We start from the raw sequence: 9,806 nt of genomic DNA on the forward strand, positions 1-9,806 counted from the left end.
AAGTTTCATTCCTCCTATAAGGGCTTCGTATTCTGCAATATTATTTGAACTTGGAAAAGCAAAACGCAAGGAGTATTCGATTATTTCTTGCTCGGGAGATATCAATACTATTCCGGCTCCACTCCGTGTTGAACTTGATGCTCCATCAATGAATAATTTCCATGTGTGCCCATTCTCTCTTGCCACTATTCTCTCTCCAGTGCATTCCACAATGAAATCGGCTAAGGCTTGTCCCTTGATCGCTTGTCTAGGCTCAAAGTTGATGTCGTATTCTCCTAACTCAATCGCCCATTTCGTAAGACGTCCAGAACATTCAGGTTTCTGCAATATTTGCCTCAGAGGTTGATCAGTTAATACCACTATGGAGTGAGCCTGAAAATAAGGTCTTAACTTCCTGGAGGCCATCACTAGTGCAAGTGCAACTCTTTCTGCAAAAAGGTATCAAGGTTCTGTTCCTTGGAGTACTTTACTGACGTAGTAGATTGGCTTGTCAATTTTTCCTTCTCTTTTCAACAGGACTGCACTCAAGGCCACGTTGCTTACTCCTAAATATACAAACAATATCTCACATGGTTCTGGCCTAGTCAAAAGTGGTATTTTCTTCAAGTAATCCTTTAATTCTCCAAAAGCTTTTTCACATTTCGTTGTCCACTGGAAATTTTTCCCTGCCCTCAAGGTTTTGAAGAAAGGCAGGCTTTTTTCTGCAGATTTAGACAGAAATCTATTCAACGATGCTAATCTTCCTGTTAAACGTTGAACTTCCTTAATGGAGGTAGGAGGCTTCATCTCTGAGATGGCTTGGATTTTTTCTGGATTTGCCTCAATACCCCTTTCAGTTATCATATACCCTAAAAAATTTCCTGATTGTACTCCGAAAGTACATTTGCTAGGATTTAACTTTATATTGTGGGTTCTCAATACATCGAACACCTTGTCGAGCTTCTCTGCATGCACTTCTCCTTTCTTGCTTTTAATGATCATATCGTCCACATAGGCTTCCATGGTGTTACCCAATAAAGGCTTGAAAACTTTATTTACCATCCTTTGGTATGTTGCTCCTGCATTTTTAAGTCCAAAAGGCATAACCTTCTCCTAGGCTACCTGCACATCTTATTCGCGAAGAGAAGAAAAGGCAGCGAGCGGTTCTTCGCTTAGTAGAGCTACCGGCCGCCGGACGACGACCGCTTCTTGTTCTCGCCCAGCCGTTTCTTTTGATTTGATTATTATTTAGAATCCTAGACTAAAGAAAAGAAGAAGCTCCTGAATCGGCGCAGGGCGGCGAAGCCATAAGGAGCTAAGTGATAAGAGAAGGTATAGTTCATATGTCCCCTAGGGGGATCCGTCAATCTTCTATGTCCGAGTCTAATTCTGAGTCTTCCCTTTCTTCCGGTTTTTCTTCTTTAGATCTCGATGCCGTAGACCTCGACGAGTCTATCTTTCTTACCTTTATTTTACCATTGAGAAAAGATCCGGGAAGCTTTGGTTCTTCGGTTTTAAATGGCCCTTTCTTTTCAGAGGAAAATCTGAATACGCATTGCGCTGTATGCTGGGACTGTCTGCTTAATGGTACTCCTACTATGTTCATAAGTGGTTTTCTAGTAAAACCCCCATTTAGTAAAAATGGAGTATCTAAGACACAATCAGCAGGTAACCAACGACATAAAAGCAGTCTAGTAACCCTGTAGCAGTATGTGCCCTTCTCAGTGATAAATGCAATTTTTTCTTCATCAGAAGGATTCATCTTGATTTGATGGTATCCTATGTATGCATCCATAAAGCTCAATAACTCGTATCCAGAGGTTTCATCCACCATTTTGTCAATTGGAGGCAAAGGATATGAATCCCTTGGACAAGCCTTGTTTAAATCGGTGAAATCTATGCATATTCTCCACTTTCCGTTGGGTTTCTTCACCATCACAATATTTGCAAGCCAATCCGGGTAGTAAACTTCTCGAATAAAGTTTGCCTCCAGTAACTTATCAACTTCTTCTTCTAAAGCCTTTTGCCTCTCCGAAGCGATTCTCCTTTTCTTTTGCTTGATGGGCTTCATGTTTGGATCAACATTCAAATGGTGGGAAGCTACATCCAAACTTATGCCAGGCATATCTGCAAGAACCCAAGCAAACACGTCCACATTTCTCTTAAGGCATGCGATTACTTCACCCTTCACTTCTTCTGCCATTTTACTCCCAACATATGTTATTTTTCTCGGATCATCTTCTTTCAACCGTATTGCTTCAACTTCTTCAACTGGCTTCGGTTTTGGCTTGTTATCGGATTCTTCTGAAATTGCCATTGTTTCTGCACTTACACCATGTTTTCCTTTAATGGAAGAAACGTAGCAATTACGAGCTTTCTTTTGATCTCCTCTCACTTGCCCTATGTCGTTTGGTGTAGGAAACTTCATCAATAAGTATCCTGGCGATATCATGGCTCCCATGCCAATAATTAATGGTCTTCCTAGTATCACATTGTAGGCTAGAGATATAGATTTTACTACCATAAAATTCACCATCCTTGTAACATTACAAGGCTCCTCGCCCAACGTGATTGGTAATTGGATAGACCTTGCCACCTGGACAGCTTCCCCTGAGAAGCTAAAGAGTGGAGACGACACCTTCTTCAATCTATCCAAAGATAAGTTCATCTTCTTAAAACAATTCCAATAGAGGAGGTTGACCGAACTCCCACTGTCAATGAGAATTCTTTCTACTGGGAACTTCATTATGGTAGCGGAAATCACTAAAGCATCATCATGGGGTATAACCACATTTCCTTGATCCGCAGGGGTAAAAATTATGGACTCTTCTTCTTGGACTTTCATCACATTATTGACTTCATAAGCTTGTCTAGCATAAGCTTTCCTTGATGAAGAGGATTCACCAGCTAAAGTTTCCCCTCCAAAGATAACATTTATTGCTAGATAGGCTGGCTTGTTATCAAGAGCTATGGCTTTATCTTTTTTGTCTTCCTTTCCTTTGGCATATGTTCGACCATCCCTCTCTCTGTTTTCCATGTATCTTTCTTCCTTTAAGTTTTGTGGTTTTTCCCTTCTCCACATTTCTGCATAGACAAAATTTTCAAGCTTACCTTGTCGTACCAATGATTCTATTTCATTCATCAATTGTCTACATCGGTCAGTTGAATGACCATGAGTTTTGTGGAATCGACAATAAGCATCCGTAAATTTGCCCATCGTTTTGTCAGTTTTGGGAGGGAATGTAAGGAGTCCGGATCTTTCAATGGCTGCCAGGATATTGGAACGTGGTTGGAGTAAAGGTGTGAAATTCTCATATCTCAACTTTGGAGCATGTCTTGCTTCATTTCTTCTTAGATTTTCCTTTTTTACATCATCAACCTCATCCCTCTCCTTCCTTTTTTTTTTATCTTGATTTGCTCTCGCCCCTATATTCCTCATCACATCTTCGGAAAGGATGAATTTATTAGCCCTGCTGAACAAATTGCCCAAGGTTGAAGGTTGATCATAGGAAAGAGATTTTTGGAGATCCCGCGATCTTGTTCCCTGAAGTACTCCCGCAACTGCCATTCCAACTTGGAGATCATGAATCTCGAGAGTTGCAGCGCGAAACCTTTCTACATAATCTTTCAAGCTTTCTCTTTCATCTTGCTTTATTGTAAGGAGATACGTTGCATCCTTCTTCCTTTTGGTGTTGATGATGAATGCTTTTATGAATTCTTTTCTCAACTGATCAAAGTTAGAGATGGAGCTTTCCTTTAAGCTATTGAACCAAGTACGAGCATGATCTAATAAAGTGGGAGAGAAAGCTCGACACATTATAGCATCTTCCCATCCATGTAATAGCATTACTGCCTCATAATTCTGCATATGATCATAGGGATCACCTTTTCTGGAGTAAGTGATGAGTTGTGGCATCTTGAACTTTCGAGGGAGAGGTTTATTCATGATCTCTCCTGAAAAGGGAACTTTTCTTGCCGTTTGTTCGTCACTGTTCGGAACCAACTTCTTTTGTTCTAACACCTGCTCGATCATCCTCTTAAGATCTACTGTCTCTTTCGCGCTGAACATGGATTCTTCTCCGGCTTTCTCATGTGCTTTCGAATTTTCTTTACAAGAACTCTCCACAACCTCATGGATCTTTAAGTTGTTTCCCTTACGCTTTCCTCCTTCACGTGGTTCTGAGATTTCATCGTGTGATAACTCGACTTCAGGACGCTTTTCCTTGTTCCGAAATTCTTTGTCCCGCATCTCTTCTTGAACAAAAAGCATTAACTCTTGGAGTTGATTATTGTTTTCCTCAAATTTTTTCTTCAACTCCTCATAGTCCGCTAAGGGAACGGTTGGCGGATTAGCTCTTGATGGACCATGTTGGTCTTCAACGTGTTCCACACGTTCTTCTTCATTGGCTTGGCGTGCATCGTGCTCGTCCGGAATATGGGATGTTTGAGAAGGTGGAACTTGAGATCTCTTGGGAGGCATCCCTTTTTATTACGAAAAGTAGATGACGTAGAATGAATGGCTTTTTTATCGATGATTTCCCACAGACGGTGCCAATTGTTGTAGCCTGAACTAAACATTAAATTTGTAAGACGAGAGATCAATCGTTGAACTTCTGAAGGAAGGCGGTCCTTCCAATCAGGATGATGACCGTCGACGTTCCTTGAGGATCGAACCTCCTGGATGAAGGTTGGACGTCTTCTTTGAGGATCAAGCCTGTTATAGTGTGGGAAGCGATCTTCCCACAAACGCTCCAATGCTTAAGTCAGATATCGTAAAATATAGTATTCTTTTTTCTCTCTAAAAGACAACCCTTTCTCCTTCGAACTTAAACCTATTTATAGGAATAAGGGAGGAAGTTACTTGTGAGCTATCGGTAAGATACCGTACTGAACGTGGGTACGGTTATTTAGGTAGATAATGAGTTACGTGTGTTATGATTATATCATATGTATTTTAATATTGGTTAACTAGTGAGAATTGGTTAAAAACCGTTAACCGAAAAACCTAACCGAAATTAATGGTTAACCGGTTGTATGGTTAACCGATTGATATGGACCGGTTTCGGTTTGGATGGTTAAAAAACCGTTGATAATGGTTCGGTTAATTTTTTTACCTAATAGACCGGTTAACCGAACCGTGCCCACCCCTACCCAACCCCCTAAGATTTTTCATTCCCTTTCCCTTTCCCTTTTCTCTCATCTACTCTCCTTATAAAATTTCATTTTAGTCTCTATTTTATTTTTAATTTTTATTTTGGTCCATATATTTACTTATTTTTACTTTTTTAATCCTTAAATTAATTTCGCTTTTGATCTTTATACTTATATATTATTTATTTATTTATTCTCAAAAAATATTTTTGACTAATTTTTACTTTTTTATTATTATTTTGATCCTTATATTTTTTTATCCCTAGATAATCTCACTTTTGATCCTTCTACTTATTTATTTTTACTTTTTTATTCTAAAAAATAATTTTGACAAATATTTTTCTTTTGTCATATCATTCTCTTTGTGAAACAGAAACAAACAGAGAAGAAAATTCATGGTCATTCCATTCTTTTCTCCTTGTTTCCCTTTATTGATTCCATTCCGTTACTCCTATGCGAACCAAACGCCCCCTCAATATTCATCTACCTATATCTCGCTCTCTTCTTTATTTTTATTAAGCTCACCCAATCAAAATTTTAAAAAACTCACCCAATAAAATTCTTTCTCCTCTGTAAATGAAATAAAAGAAAATTACAAATTACAAATAAAATATAATTTATTTCTATTCCAATCTATATTCATCCATCCTCCAATTAGAATCAAAGAAAACAAATATGTGACTTCAAAAATGCCTCAAAAATTAGAAAACCTCAAAGAAAGAAATTAAATACATTTAATACAATTGAACTTGATGGAACGTTTATAAATGTAAAAACGTCACAAATTAAAACTATTTAATTCACTTAATTTTCCAACAATAATTGTGTCATTTAAGGTTAGGTTACTTCTGTGGTCCATATTATATAGCTACGGGTTAATTTCAAAGGTTTGACTTTTTTTTTTTTTTTTTTCACATCAGTATTTGTGGTTGGCAAAATTTTCATTTTTCAAATTTGGTCGATAGCGACTTTAAAATGAAATATTTTAATAATTAAATGATATTTTAAACCACTTTAATTATTCAACTTTTAAAGTTTGAGGTCATTAAGATATGTTTTACGAGAGAAAATTAATATTTAAAGAGATAAACTCAAAAATTGAAGATTTTAAAAAATAAGGAATGTGGTTCTATAGTAAATATGAAACTAAACAATTTTAATTTTTGAAAACTTTCAATTTGAGGTCGTTATCGGCCAAATTTAGAAAAATAAAAAATTTCTTAACCACATGTACTAATCTGTAAATTTAGAAGGAATTCCGGGGACTGGAAGTAGGCGGAGAGGCCGAACCAGGATACGTCTGCTGAGTAGCATCTTTCTAACCCTTATCTCCTTAAATTATTTCTTGCTATAACACTGCCTAGTTAAACACTAAAAAAAACATAAGCTGGGTTGTGTGAACTGAGAAACTGGGTTCAGGAATAGACTCAAGTGCTATCTCCTGACTCAATGATAGATTCAGTCTTAGTCACCTGTTGACTAAGCCTGTATCTAGAATTTACTCAATCTCACCGTGCTAAAAGACTTCGAGAAAGTCTAAGTTCGAAATTAACAGTCAGCCATACGTGAAAATTTTAAATAGTTTCTAACCCCCCCTTGGAACTAATATTGTCACGTTACACGGGACCAACACCCTTTGGCAGCCTGATCCCTATAACAATCACAAACACATCAGTTTGGCGTAAACCACCTGAAGAAATTTTTTGATGTAATGTAGATGCTGATATCTTCAAAGAAGCAGGGTATAGTTTATTTGGTTTTCTCATTAGAGATTACCAAGGTGAATGTATCGCAATGAGTCATGGAGCACTAGGCGGATTGTTTTGATCCCAATCTATCTGAGGCCCTTGCAGTTTAGGAAGCTCTTTACTGGTTGAAGAATTCCTTTCGAGAATCTTCAGAGATTCAATCTGACTGCTTGCAAGTTGTTAACTTATTAAATCACCATGTGCCGGACAATTCATATTTTTTGAGGTCATTTTGTATTGTGTTAGTATCTTAAAAGAGCTAGGCAATTGCTCAGTCTCTTATATAAAACGTTCAGTGAATTCGGCCGCTCATCTCTTAGCTAAGACGATCAATTCTCAATCTGTTCGTGATATATGGGTATGTCCATTACCATACGTCAATGTTATTCTTGTTTCCGATTCTAATTCTAATAATTAAGAAGTATTTTATCTTAAAAAAAGTTCATTCTATTATATTAGCGAATAGAGTGTGAAAATGCTAATGTGTTAATAAAAGTCAAAATAAAAAAGTTAGAGATTAGTTTATATTTTATTATTTATTTTATTTTTAAAATCCTACCACTTACCCAATATTTATCAACCTATATCTCGTTCATTTGGGTTTTGCTATTCACCACTCCAAATTACTTATCACCGTCCCTCTTTGACATTTTTGCCCTTTTCATTTTTCCATTCAAAAACTTAATATCCTCTCTCCCGAGTCAAAAATTGGATTTATGAAAAATGAACCAGAGAACGTTGAGGAAATCAAATAACTACCGTTCCTATTTACACTAATTGAAATTCGTCTCCAAAAACTAACTGATCCAATGAATATATAAAAAAAATTCATCCAAAATATACTAAACGGGTGATTCACACCATCCGTTTCTGCCTAGGTGGAAACGGGTGAAACAACCATTTCTACCATGGCAGAAACGGGTGGATCACCCATTTCCGCCATGGCAGAACGGAATTTCCATTCCGCCATGGCAAAAATGGGTGGATCGGCAAAAATGGGTGATCCACCCATTTCCGCCGCCCGTTTCTGCCATAGTAGAAACGGGTGTTCCACCCATTTTTGCCTAGGCGGAATAGTGTGAATCACCCGTTTAGTACATTTTGGATGAATTTTTTTTCTGAATCCGGAAATGGAACTCGTGTTTTCGATTCGATTTTCAAATAAAAATATTTATCCATAGAATTATTATTCGTCTTTTTCCTTTACCGTGTTTAAATTCCATGAATGATGTTCGGGTTTTGAATTTCAAAGAAATTTGAGAGAATTTCACTTTTTGAGTTTAAAAAATAAAAAAGAACAAAAGTGTCCAAAAGGAGACGGTGATAAGTAATTTGGGGGCAGTAAATAGCAATCCATTATTTTTATTAAGCTCATCCAATCAAAATTTTATAAAAACTCACCCAATAAATTTCTTTCTCCTCTGTAAATGAAATAAAAGAAAATTACAAATTACAAATAAAATTTAATTATTTCTATTCCAATCTCTATTCATCCATCCTCCAATTGGAATCAAAGAAAACAAATATGTGACTTCAAGAATTAGAAAACGTCAAAGAAAGAAATTAAATACATTTAATACAATTGAACTTGATAGAACATTTGTAAATGTACAAACGTCAAAATTAAAACAATTTAATTCACTTAATTTTCCAACAATAATTGTGTCCTTTAAGGTTAGGTTACTTCTGTGGTCCATATTATATAGGTATGGGTTAGTTTCAAAGGTTTCATTTTTGTCGGATCCGTATTTGTAGTTGACATAATTTTCATTTTTTTTAAATTTGGCCAATAAGAATCTTAAAATGAAATATTTCAATAATTAAATAATATTTTAAACAACTTTAATTATTCAACTTTTTAAGTTTGAGGTCATTAAGATATTTTTTATGAGAAAAAATTAATATTTAGAGAGATAAACTCAAAAAATGAAGATTTTGAAAAATAAGGAATGTGGTTCTATAGTAAATATGAAACTAAACAATTTTAATACTTGAAAATTTTCATTTTGAGGTTATTATCGGCCAAATTTAGAAAAATAAAAATTTTCTTAACCACAGATACTGATCTGCAAAACATATAGGCCATGTTTGGGAATTAGCTGTTAGCTGATTTGACTAGCTGTTTGTGTAGACCTGTTTGGTAAAAATTAGCTGATTGATAATAGCGGTTTGTGCAAAAAGACGAATAAGGACATTTCTTTTTTTAATATTGGAAGAGGAGTCTATCTATTAGGGTTAAAGAAGTCTATTAATTTTAATATTGTAAAACGCTAATTGAAAAAGCTCCTAAAATGAGCTTTTTCTAAATTAGTGTTTTCATCTCAAAACTCTCTCCCAAACCTCTCTCCACCAAACACTCCAATCAGCGGTTTCAGTGGTCAAACTGCTAAAGTTGGTCAAAACCGCTCTTTTTATCCCAAAACGCTCTTTACTAAACAGGGCCATAAAATCACGGGACATTTATTTAAAATTAACCCTATAATTATCAGCCCATTGAGTTTTAGCGTTCATATTGATCATAATGACAAAATAAATTTATTATGTGTATAAGCCACTCAAGTGAAATTTACATAGAAATTCAATTTTAAAAAATTATCAACATAAAAAAAAATAGTTTGAATTATTTCAAATTAAATAAATTAAAATTTTAAAACATAATAAAATATAAAATGAAAAAAATACCTATTTAATATTTTTAACTTTTACTGCCATGTTAATTTTCTTTTACATCATTAGCTTTTTCAAATCTTGTTTGTTAATGGAATGGTTCTCAAAATATATGTTTAAAAACACATAACTTGTATTGATAAATGGTTTAAACCACATGATTTATTTTTATATTTTTTTTCCTAATGTTCTTAATCATATTAAGTTTGGTTTTTCATTTCCAAATTAATTAGTAATGAAAATCTAATTCAATTAAATTCA

The sequence above is a fragment of the Euphorbia lathyris genome, chromosome 6 (assembly GCF_963576675.1).
Source record: "Euphorbia lathyris chromosome 6, ddEupLath1.1, whole genome shotgun sequence".
NCBI lineage: Eukaryota > Viridiplantae > Streptophyta > Magnoliopsida > Malpighiales > Euphorbiaceae > Euphorbia > Euphorbia lathyris.